Genomic DNA, 11,473 nt, shown 5'->3' with positions numbered 1-11,473 from the left:
CAACAAAGGTACATGCCCTTGACCGGAGTTGAACCTGGGACCTTTCAGTCCACAGGCTGACGCTCTATCCACTGAGCCAAACTGGTTTCGGCTCCCTCCTGTTTCTTGACTGTGGATGAGTCCTGTGTGAGGAAGGGCTCTACCTCTGCCTCCCTGTGCCACAGTGACCATGTCACAGCGCTCTGTCCTGCAGAGCCTAGTCACCCCGACGCCCCGCGGACCCCTGTTGCTTGGTGGCCTGTCTATGGGGCCACAAGTGCAGAATCTCTGTGGCAGGCATTACAGAGGTTCCTGCATCCATGTCATCCCAGGCAGCTCGTACGGAGTCCTGGATTTCAAACAATGCTCATTTCACATAAAAAGGAAAGCAGCATAATTTGCAGATAACCCCCAATGGGAAGCTTGGCAATTTAATTAAAAGCAGCTCTGGAGGCCTACGTATTTTATTTCTCATAGTGGCAGTTCTAGAAGCCAAGAGCCTAGCAACAAGGGAGACAGGCAGCTGGTCCTCCTTAGCAGAACCTTTTGGGGAACACACCGGACCTGGGCGGGGTCATGTGACTGTACCCACAACCCTAGCACTGGCCAATGAGAACTTAGTGCAAAAGGTGACATTTCAGCCTTATCTGGTTTAGCTCAGTGGACAGAGCATCACCTGAGGTCTGAAGGGTCCCAGATTTGGTTCCAGTCAAGGACACATGCCTGGGCTGAGGGCTCGGTCCCCAGTGTGGGGTATGCAGGAGGCAGCCAATCAATGACTCCCTATCATCATTGATGTTTTTCTCTCTCCCTTCCTTTCTGAAATCAATAAAAAAAAAAAAAATTTTTAAAGGTGACCTTTCAGACCTGAGCTTCCTATTTGGACACGTCACACTGGGTCAGTGGGAACTCCCGGGCTGCCCACACTTGTTCCCAAATCTCTGCTCCCACATCTCCATTGTTCACACACTGGACCTGTGGGGTAGTCTGGTGGCTTCTAAAGAGCCAAACCCATTTCATTTCCTGCCACACCCACTGAAAAATTTGTAAACTCCACTACCGGACAGCATGGGTGTGTCTGCATGCCCCACCCAGTGCCCACAGCATGCGAGGTCTTTGCAAACATGTGGGGGAATGACTCCAAACCATGTGTTACTTATCACCCTCGAGGGTGTCCCCTGGCGGGCGTCACTCTGCTGTCAGAGTAACCAAGTGCACCGTGGAGACCCCTGGACACTCATTCTACTGCTCCCTCAGGGACTCTGGAGCTGAGTGGGTCCCCCCAGGTGAGGGCAGCCAGATGGGTGGCCGCTCGGCTCACACGCACTGGGAACGCATCTGCCGCATCACGGCGGTTCCTCCTATGATTTATCCAGTCGCCACGACTCACCAAGGAACACATCTCTGTGCAGAAATTTTTCTTAATAACACGAGTGAGAGCAGTAGAAAGAAACGTTTTCTAAATAGTGACACTATTGGAAACGCTCTCCTGCTCCATCCAGCTGTCGGCTTTCATTTCTTTTCCTTAGGAACCAAATTGATTCCGCATAAAAAGTCATCCATCTGAGCGGAATTTTCCATCAATGTCATTCTGAGAAGGTGAATTAGGCAATGGCAATTGTGAGAAATACATTTAATGCCATCATTATATCAGCGTTAGCCAATCTCGCCACCACACGAAGGTGACTGCATGGTTTTTGTTGTGTTTTATTGTCTCTGTTATGTTTCATGACAGAAAATCAAAAGGAGAAAATGGACCCGAGGATCACATGGGCTCCCAGGCTCTGGAGGGGCGTCACGAATCTGGGCCCTTGTTCAGATGTTCGCGTGGAAGGCCCTGGACCTTCCTGTTCCACACGTCAGAGTTTCTATGTAAAAAGCCACGCGACAGTGTTAAAAATCCGGGTTTAAATACCCATCGTTGTGTTCCCTCCTGTCTGAACGCCTCCCCCGGTGCCCTGTCATGTTCCACAGCGAGACCCACTGCCCAGGAAGATGCACCTTTGCTGGGCGAGGAGACCATGCCCATGAACTTCTGGATATAAAACAAATTGCACCTGCCCTCTCTGGTTCGGCTCAGCGGATAGAGTGTTGGCCTGTGGACTGAAGGGTCCCAGGTTCCATTCAGGCCAAGGGCACATGCCCTGGTTGTGGGCTCCATCCCCAGTACGGGGCGTGCAGGAGACAGCCAGTCAGTGATTCTCTCTCATCATTGATGTTTCTATCTCTCTCTCCCTCTCCCTTCCTCTCTGGAAAAAAACAACAAAAACCTTTAGAAAGGGGGTTTGGGTTCTGCTATCATTTCTCTAATGCAGAGGATGTGAATGTTTACAAAGCTCATTATACATTGTTCTCAGCGACTGATGGTGCCCATTCTGCCAAAGATAGATTTTTAGATGGGGTAGGTGACTTTTTCACTGTTGGGCTAGATTTATGGCACCAAAGGAAAGAAAGCCTTGGGTAGAGATTTCCATTTGCAAAGGCAATCAGCACACACATCCTTTCATAATTCACAAAAAGCCAGTGTTTCTCCCGGATCCTCGGAAATATAAAAAGTGAGTATTTGTTCAGACAATTGTTTAGTTCCGGGCTATGGCTTGTATAGTTAAGGCAATTAATCAAGTTTATAGCTCCGTTTGAGTTTTGGGTTTATAATTCTTTGGTCACTGAGTTATGCTACCTCCCTCTACATGTCTAGAAAGATATAATTTATTAGGACAGAATCCTCGCTTATATTATGTGCAGTCTTCCAGTATCTAGTTTAGTTAAAGCCCCCAAATTAAGGTTCTGATGGTTTCTATCTACTTAGAGTCCAAACACTTTTGCAAGACAGAACTGTTGTCAATAACAATCTTCTTTCATTTCAGCTTTCTTAAAACCTGCCATTTACTTCTGCATCTTGCACCAGCGCCGGTTGGACGGATATATCCTGTCCTTCCATTTCTGGGGGTGTAGCTAGACCTCCTTGTTAGTTTCTTATATGATTCATAAATAATCTTTCAAGATCTCAGGAAAAGATAGTAGTACTTATTTCTTAAAGGTCTCACCTTAAAAATGGCTTTGTTTCACCATTTTGTTACCAAGTAGCTATTACCTTTCCCCATGTATATGCATAATCCAAAACCAATGATACAGCCCCTCCCCATTACCCCAGTAATGCACGCATTTGGTGACAGTTGCCATCACTGAAAAACCTCACTAGGTGTATTTCCACATGTTTAAACTCAAATAGGAATCACTCATTGCAATCTCTGATAAGGTTCCTGTATCCAGAACTGCAGACAATCTTAATTATGTATAAACAATTCTAATAAGAAAGGATATACATCTTTGTTTAGAAGCCAAACCCAAAGCATAAAATGCTGAGAATAATGTACAAATAATGGATGTAGAAATGGTCAAAGGAGTAACAATGAGGTAAGCAACTTCATAAACATAGTAGCAGGAGCTCACACAAGAGCTGAATTCCAGTTCTATGGTGCTTACCTCACTGCATGGCAACCCCCTCCCCCCTCCCCCCCTCCCGAGCAGCACGCCCTCTCGAGCCCCCCTCCCGCCCTCCCCGCCCCCCCCCCCCCCCCCAGCTCCTGTAGCTCTCAAGGAGCCATGAAGCAGGTGCTGGTCACGCCCGCGTTCCAGGTGAGGAAACTGAGCATGATGGTGGAGTACCTTGCCCAGGATCACACCAGTAAGCTACGGAGCCCACATGTAGACTCAGCCTTTAATCCTCATTAAGTAACCCAATGACTCAAAGAAAGGAGGAAGGAAGAAAAGAAGGGACGGGGGATGGAGGGAGGAAGGAAAGCAGGAAGAAAGGAAGGCAGGAAGCCAGGAAGGCAGAAAGGGAGGGAGGCAGAGAGGGAGGGAGGCAGGGAGGAAGGAAGGGAGGGAGGGAGAAAGGGAGGGAGGGAGGAAGGAAACAGAGAGAAACAAAGGAAAGGACATCTCTCTATAGCAGGGGTCTTCAAACTACGGCCCGCGGGCCACATGCGGCCCGCAGAGGAGTCTGACCCGGCCCGCCAGGATTTTTGGGCAGTGAGCGCAGCCGAGGTGTTACAGTAGGAATTAGTAGTTCATATAGTCCGGCCCTCCAGCTCTCTGAGGGACCGTGATCTGGCCCCCACTTTAAAAAGTTTGAGGACCCCTGCTCTATAGTATACGCTATATATGTATATGGCCTATATATATAGGCTACACCATAGTGGTTTTCACACTTTTGACCTGACCACCTCACATGGAAATTCTGTCCACACACATAGATGGATATAAAGTGGGACTCACTGTTTCAAAGTGCTGTGCAGTCTTACATTTTCCAGTCTATTTTCTTTCATTAGGAAAAGGTAGTTTAGAGCCACTGAATTGATTTCATGGCCCATAAATGGTTGCAACTCACACATTGAAAACTACTGCTCAGGTGGAAACCCTTAAATCTTTTTTTTTAGCACAAAGATAACAGAATGGGTACCAGTTTCAGGTAAAAAGGGGAGACATCTGTACAAACTGTTAATGCGGATGATGACAGATAAAAATGTCAGAATCAATTATTCCAGCATTGAAGTCAATATGAAAGATGGCAAAGATTAAATTGAGGTCTGGAAGAATCCTAATAGGTTAACAAAAACACCTCTGTTATATTTTATATAGGGGCAACAAATAAACACACAAACAACAAACAAAACCCCAGAACTTAGAATTTATAATTATTACTCAAATTATTGTCAGTTTAAATATTGAGCAACTTGGTCTTTGATTTATTTATATTACATTTAGGAATATTTCTAGGCAATGAAAATAAAATATTTTATATGTATGCATATATATAAATATAAATATAAATATAAATATAAATATATATATATATATATATATATATTGCAAAAACATAACCTGATATGATCTGCATGGGAAGAAAATTATATTGAAGAACATATAGCATATTCCTCACATTCAAATACATAATGTTCCATAATGGTAGTATTTAAATGCAAAGTAAATATGAGTCTCCACTGATGAATGGAATCCTTCCCTGGAAAATAAAGTAAATACATAGAGGCAAATAGTATTTAGACCAATTGACAGTGAGAGGAACTCTTTGGTCTCTATACTGACTCAAGGTTTCCCAGTTCAAGTGTGCGAATGGGTTGCCTCTAACAGCAAACCTTTTGGGTATATATATATATATATATATAATTTTTTTTTTCAGAGAGAAAGGGAGAGAGAGACAGAAATATCAATGATAAGAAATAATCATTGATCAGCTGCCTTCTGCATACCCCACACTGGGGATCGAGGCTGAAACCCGGGCATGTGGCCTGACTGGGAATTGAACCATGACCTCCTGGATCATAGGTTTATGCTCAACCACTGAGCCATGCCAGCCGGGCCTTTCTGGGTTCTAATACCTGAATGTGGTGGCTCTGGGCCCACAACAGTGTCATTGACGGTGCAGCTTCAAATCCTACACGAAGACTTCAGCTCGGGAATTAACTTCAAGGTGCTAACAACAGCTGGCCTCTAAGTTATTTGAACCAAGGACAATTTCAAAAATATAGTTTTTAACCTCAAATTTTAATTTTAGGCTTACGTGAAAAGTTTCAGGACCCCTCAGTACACAAAAAGTTAAATGCAAACACTTGGAATTCACTTATTTTTTTTGACAGCTGAGCCTAGTGATGGTTACAAAGTATCTAAGTTTTGTCTCGAGTGCTCTACATGCCATGGTTACAATGGAAGCAAGATACAGCGTAATAATAATAAGTGGAAACATGCCATCTGCTTTAGCTGTTTATTCATTCCAGGACCAAAAGAGCTCCTGAAATTTGAGCTTCTAATTTAGAAAACCTTAAACACGGAGAGAACTCTTTGGACAAGCCTGGCTAACAGTTTTTAAAAACTCATTAGTGCTGTAAAATTTCAATTTATCTTCTCAAATTTGCAAGGCATCCAGCATATCTATCGTCATAGCCCTTTCTTTTCAAGTTCTCCTCACCTCCGTCTGCAGTGCCCTGTATCCTCAGTCACCAAGGTGAACACAGAGATGTGCTGTACAAAAGCCACGCAGCACCTTGTCAATCATCACTGCTGAAACTCAGGAAGGGGAGATGTAGAAGACAGCAGAGTCCTTTGGTCAACTGGCTTACCCCTTGTCTTCTCCAACTTCCTGAAAGTGCTGAGGATGTTTCTTCACATGTAACACCAGCCTCGGCCCGTTGTCATACGTTTGCTGGACATGGACGAGGCCCACGGTCTGGGGCTGCTCTGTGGCTGTGTTGGTGGCAGCCGAGGTAAGGAGCACTCCCGTGAATATAGGATTAGTGCTCAGCGGACACCCTCTGCAGAGTAATCCCCTCACATTCAGTTCAGGGCTTACAGTACAGCTGTGACTCGCTAGCAGTGGGTCCCAAGGACCCCTCTGCTGTGGACACCAAGCCCGCTCAGACACTCCTACAGACGTGAGTGAGAGCACAAGTGGCTGGAATCAGCTGGAAGGTGATGACCTGATTGTAACCCGGAGGGAGGAACCTGTGTGATTCCCACCCCAGCATGCTCAGTGAAGCACGAACCAGATGCCTGCTTTCACTTGGTCCCTTCACGCCGCACCCATGTTGATAACCCTAACCCTCCTGAGACTCTTTCCCTACCCCTTTTGTATACAGAGCCTCACCCCAGATTTCCAGGTGTACGACCCCCGAGTCTGTCCCCCACACCTGCCACGCTCACTGCAGCTGGTCACAGTGGAAGCTGCCGGTACAGAGAGCAGCATTGTGCCTAGCCTGGTGCGGCACCTCTGCCTGGCTTCGCTGCGGCTTTCCCAAGGCTGCCCGATGGCCAGTCCGTGGTTGCTCTGCTCGTACTCGGCTGCTGGCCCCTCCTCAGGAGGGACAGGTCTTGAAGACATGAGTGATTTGTCCTGGGAAGAGCCAGGGACAGGTGACGGCTGCTGTGTTGGGGGCTCCGAACGGAAGCCCAGCAAGGCAGTGCCCTGAGCCCCATTGCACAAGCCCTGGGTTTAAGATTCGGAGAGCATGAGGCACAAATTGTGAGTGTCACTCTGGAATTCAAGCTTTGGCCTCTGACCGTAAAGCCCTTGCTCATCAAGAATCAGCACCAGATCCACTCAGCAGCTTGGCTCCCCGGGGGGCAGAGAGCAGACCTCTGGTGGGGATCCTGACCAAGTTTCTCTTTTCTGATAAAGAGAGAGAGCTGATTTCAGGCCTCATGCCTCTGCTGTCCTTTTTCTTTCCGAGCGGAGTGTGGATGACAAGCCTGGGACTGCGGCAGCCACCCTGTGGTCATGAGGGAGCAGTGTGAGGACAAGCCAGCATATTACTGCCTCTGGTGGCGTCGATGGGCAACCGAATCATCCCCAGCAACTACCTGCGCCTGGCTATACGGGAAATAAGCCTCTACCTAAGGTTTTAGATGGTGTTTATGTTATTTGCACTCAAATGCAAACTTAACTGACAGAGGAAAGGCCTGGGGAAAAGGGTGTAAAGGTTCTGGGCGCCTTGTGTCATGTGAAGACAGTATCTATCTATCTATCTATCTATCTATCTATCTATCATCTATCTATCATCTATCAATTATCTATCTATCCATCCGTCATCCATCTATACATCTACCATCCATTCATCATCCATCCATCACCCATCATCGATCCATCCATCACCATCTATACACCTATCATCTTTCTATTCATTATCCATCCACCTACCCATCTATCACCCACCCACCCATCCATCTATCCATCCATCATCTATTAAATCAAGTCAGGAATGTTATAGGAGGATTTAACACATATTTTCCTCATTTTCGTCATTAAATGTCCCTGGGGCAGATCTCTTTTGTTTGATGTGCTTGCTCTATACGCGGGAGGTGAGCTGTAATGTGCCCTTGCTTTTAGGTTGGTTCTGTTGATGAGTAGAGCTAACCAGCTGGGCTGCTAGTGTGCGAATTCTCCAGCCAGCTACTCCCCGCCCCTCCCTCCCCCCCCCCCTCCTCCAGGGTGTTACAGGGTTTCTGTGCCTGGAAAGGGAGAGCGATCAGCAGTTCCCGGGGCGCCCAGCCTGCCCATTGGTGACACACTGTTCGAGCAGGAACCCAACACACGTGACATTCACAATAAAACAGTGTGATGTGACTGAGCAATGTGTGCGGTGAAACAGGAAACAGCGCTGATTCTCAGCTCATAAAACAGCAGCACAAGGGTGCTTGTTCTCGTTCTATTCTCCAGCAAAAGCTGTTGGCAAAAGTGGCAGGATCAAGGTCAAAGCAGACAGAGAAAAAGCCAGCAACACCAAGCCTGGAGCTCAGTTCTGGGGAAGACGGACATGCACATGAGAAAGGAGAGAAGGCAGGCCTCCCCCAGGCCAGGAGTTAACCCTGAGGTTAATGTGTGCAGCACCCTCTGAGAGGCTCTGAGCTGACGAAAAATGTTCGGAGTTCCTCAGGTAAAGCTAATCATTTACCAATATTTATTGATAACGTTCATTTTCCAAAATGGCCTGTGGCTCTTAACTGAAAATCTGTGAGCTGAGTGCAGCCACAGGCTGGGAGATGCGGGGGGTTGAGGACCTTCCCCATCTCTGCCAGCCTCTCCCCGCTGCTGCGCAGCTTCTGGACTGGCTGCCCAGAGTGGAGATCCCCTCTGCACATGCGCCAGTGATGCTCTAGTCCTTTCTGGAGGAGTCACAGGCGGCTCGACTTCTCACTCAGCACGTGTGTCTACAGACCGATGTCACATCACCGAACTGTCCACCTGTACAGGGAGCACGGGAATCCCCCCTCCTTCCCCCTGCGCCTGAGCCACAGGAACCGCCTGGGCACAGGCCTGTTTGGACCCAGCATTTGAAGCTGGCATCAGCTGAGCAGCCTGCACCTAATGCTGTGAGGAAAACTGATTAACAAAGCAAAACAGAAAGCCCCAAAACAAAGCACAAAGGCAGTGTGAAGAGAAAATGTTAAGGAAGTGTCCGTGTTTCTTGCTTTCTGCACACACTCACAGGAAAACTAGGAAAACAGAACTCGGCCTCTTTGTGAAGGGAAATGGACTTATAATTCAAAATCTTAATTTATCCTTGAACTATTCAAATGAATAATACTTTAATTTTCTAGATAACTCCCCATTATTTATCCCTAAAAATTCCACCATGTGAGGTGTGGACATGTTTTCCAAGGCTGTTTGTTTGTCCTCAGCGTTGGTGGTTGGGGAGGCAACATAATTCCTCTGAGTAATTTTAGGTCATAACAAAAGCTGAATTTTCCTTGATGCAGCAAATAGGGAAAATAAGAGAGAAGTGTGTGGTATGATACATGTAATTAAGAGATCTTCCAGTTACAAAAGAAATGAGTTGTCATTCAGATGTTTAAATCCCTACTTGTAAAAAGTTAAATTCACTTGTCCTTTAAGCTTGGAAGAAAATCAGTGAGTCCATGAAACATCAGGATGGAGTGTGAAGGAAACTCACATGTCTGTGGATTATAAGATCGTACTATCATTTAAGAGTATGTGCATTCATACCAATCCAGAAAGTATGGGAGGGAGCGGGTTACAAAATTCCCATGTTCACAAATAGTTCCATTTTGGTACTACTTGTGTCCGTGTTTAAGTCACACACAGGGAGGAAGTCCCTGAATGTGTAGGTCCTCGCACCCTTCGCTTCCTGGGCTCCGCTGGTGGGTCGCTGTTTCATTCAGCGACATAAAGAACTTTGGACATAACAGAGCGCGACCGACCGTACTTACATTGATGGCATCTCTTTCCCGTCTCAGCAATACGGATTACCTCCCACCCGGCCATTCCCAGCTTGGCAACATACTGAATGCAGCCGGAAGGGGGTGAGCAAGAGGCAAAGCTACCCTAAAACCATCTGTAATACTGCCAGAGAGGTTAGACCAAACAGTGCCGGCAGTTACAAATTAGGACAGGACCACCGATGTTAACAGCTTAAGTTCTCTGATACTACTAACAGGAACAATATGAAATAACCATGGCCATAGTTGCATACTCTTCTGAACACATGGACACCTCACCCTAATGAGAAGCGCATTGTGCCTGTGTGCGCGCAGTACCTGGGACACAAAGCAGACCACGTATGAGACTCTTGACAAGAAAACGCAGTAGGCATAATGTCCACAGAGCTTGATTTTTATTTTACCTTAAATATAATTGCATTTTAAAAAGCTTCAATGAATTCAATGATTAAAAAAAAAAAAAGTCAAAGATACCAACGTATTTCTCATGGTCCAAAAATGATTCCACACATTTTCTTTAGCAAAGGCATTTTGTAATAGATTTCTCAGTTATAGTCTTAGGTAATCATTTGTATATTCTCTCTATAAATACTGTCAGTATGTCTAGTGAACTTTGGGAAGAAAAAGGAAGGTGTACATTAATGGTTGTTCTTGTTAAAAAAAAAAAACACACACACAAAAAACAGAGCTTTTGAAGTGGGAAGGATTTTAATGTCATCCAATTCTACCCGGTTCTTACAGATAAGGAGGTGGAAGGAAGGAGGGGAGGGTGGGGCTGAAGCTGTCACGTTGCATAGGGGGCCAGCCTGGCCCTGGTGGCCCGTCCTGTGCCCACCGCAGAGCACGCCCAGCTGGGTCACAGACGGGGGGAGACGCCCACCCCCGAGCCTGTGAACTTGGTACAAACACGTGAACGGAATGGTAGGGAAGTGCCTCTGGGGTGATCTCACTTTAAACGTGTCCTTTCTTAAAGAAAGCTGAAATAATGCTTACCATTTCCCACTTACGTGGAAAAGGGGAATTGAATTTTCTTCCCAGGTTTGCAGAGTATTTTGTAGATCGGGTTTTACAGTAGCTCCAAGTCAGCAAACAGGCCCGTTTCCCATGTGTCCCCAGCACCTTCCCAGAGGAGAAAACAAGCCCTCCCTCCGGACCCCAGTGTGGTGACGGGCGCGTAGGCCTCGACTTTAACACCAAGGGTGGAACCTGGAAGCCCAGAGGGTGGCTGGACGCAGAATTCCACGCGTGTGACATTGTCACCTGCTGCAAGCACGCAGGGGGAAGGAGGGGCCTGGGCTCGTGTGGCACCGGGCAGCCAGCCAGAACCAGTGCAGCGATTTGAAGGTGGTTGGGCTGGAAACGTCCGTGCCGCCTTGCCTCGTAATAAAGAAATGCCCCTGATGTGGCCGCGACCCGATTCTTTGTGAGGCTTGCGCAGGAGCCGCTGTGTCTGCCAAGCGCAGGAGAGAGGCAGGCAGGGAACCCACCCGCCTTCAAGCTGCCACCGGGATGAAATTAAACAGCGGAGAGTTGAAGAACAATTGCTTTTTAGCCCTTTAGCAATACGTTTTAATTGGTGCTAAATGTTAACGGTCCCCGTAATGCACGTGGAGCAGAAACGTATTTAAATAAATAATATTTAGGGGTTGTTGGCATTTCTGATTCTTTGTTATATAGTCTAAGTAAGCAAACCAGAGTTGATGATACAAAGTAGCAAAAACCCAGGGCTCATGAAGCTGGA

The sequence above is a fragment of the Pipistrellus hanaki genome (assembly GCF_964339955.1).
Source record: "Pipistrellus hanaki genome assembly, chromosome: 6".
Lineage (NCBI taxonomy): Eukaryota > Metazoa > Chordata > Mammalia > Chiroptera > Vespertilionidae > Pipistrellus > Pipistrellus hanaki.
The sequence above is the reverse complement of the archived record's forward strand: the minus strand, read 5'-3'. Positions refer to the sequence as shown.